We start from the raw sequence: 1,419 nt of genomic DNA, 5'->3' as shown, positions 1-1,419 counted from the left end.
CTTTTTCAATGGCTCATTTTTTCTAAACACAAACACGAAAACTTCTGGGCCTAATGGTATTCAAACGACAACGTCTAGTTTGTTTGTTTATTTGTTTTGTTTCTTTGCAACCACCTGTTGAAAAACATAACAATGTGTTGGCTGTTACAAATAGGCATGCATAGAATCTTATAGATTATAACCAATACTGAAAGTGTAACGACCGACCGCTGAAGTTAGTGGAAATAATAGGACGATAAAGAAGAAAAATTGCGTTCAGCTTTTTATTACACCTTTTGGTTTGTAGAGAGTGTAGCCAAATAAAAAAGCTTATAAATTGTTCGCTTATTTGCGCACTTGTTTGTTCGAGTAGCGAGATGCTCATGGACACTACGCTCGTCGTTTAATGCAGTAAAAGAGTTAGACAGACAGACTAGAACAACAACGGAGATGAAAACCCAACACGTAGGACCTACCAGTGATGTCCTCCAGTCACATACAGTTAGCCCATTAGCGTATAGAAAATAGCAAACTCATCACTAATAATTATTATGTTGACATAGAAACGGGGTTTCAGAACAAGCTCTTAACTCAGTTTCTTCAAAAGTTACGAAATCGAAACTTCGTCCTTTTTTTTATCATTATACTTTTTTTTCCCGACATAACACAAATTCCAGCGTAAAACTTTTATTCTTAATAATGAGGTAAAATAAAGTTTAAAAAGGATCAGTAACAATACATCTAGAAAGACATTTGAAATAAACAAGATGGTCAGTGATGGTTGGCGGGTGCTGTGGTGTGGTTTGCTCCTTCTTTCCTATCAAACATCTATCGTCTTTATCTCTCCTCCTTCTTTTTTATATTTGTTACTCTCTTGTAGCACCTCTAATCTTCGGCATTCATATGACCTTATTGTGTTGCAAGTTTCGTAAAACTCTTACTAAAACTAAAACACGATGGTTCAAAATGACGCAAGCCACCGATTACAATGGCATGTACGTTTATATCATAGAAATACATAGAAACACTTCATGGGACGCTACTCATGTTCATTATCAACTTTTACTTACACAAATTTTAATTGAGTTGTGTCCCTTGGACAGACAACCCATTTTTTTCCTTTCTTCTTTTATCTTGCTACGACTTGCTGTTTCCTCTTTGTTATGTCCCTTAGAATATCACATTTAAGATAAAACAAAAATGTTTGGATCATATTTTTTTTCTTCCCCTTGATAAGGCCTGCGTCAATAGGAGTGACAAGAATAATGCTGACCGGGAAAGGCTCAGAGAGAAACTTGACGTCATGAGATAAATATAGAACAGCTGCCGTTCTCTCTCTCTCTCTGATGGCATTGTGTAAGTGGGATGACACATGATTATACACTTTTATTACAACACTGGTACCCAGAGAGAGAGAGAGAGAGAGAGGGGAGAGAGAGA

Source organism: Aplysia californica, unplaced genomic scaffold (genome assembly GCF_000002075.1).
Source record: "Aplysia californica isolate F4 #8 unplaced genomic scaffold, AplCal3.0 scaffold01230, whole genome shotgun sequence".
Taxonomy (NCBI): Eukaryota; Metazoa; Mollusca; class Gastropoda; order Aplysiida; family Aplysiidae; genus Aplysia; species Aplysia californica.
The sequence above is the reverse complement of the archived record's forward strand: the minus strand, read 5'-3'. Positions refer to the sequence as shown.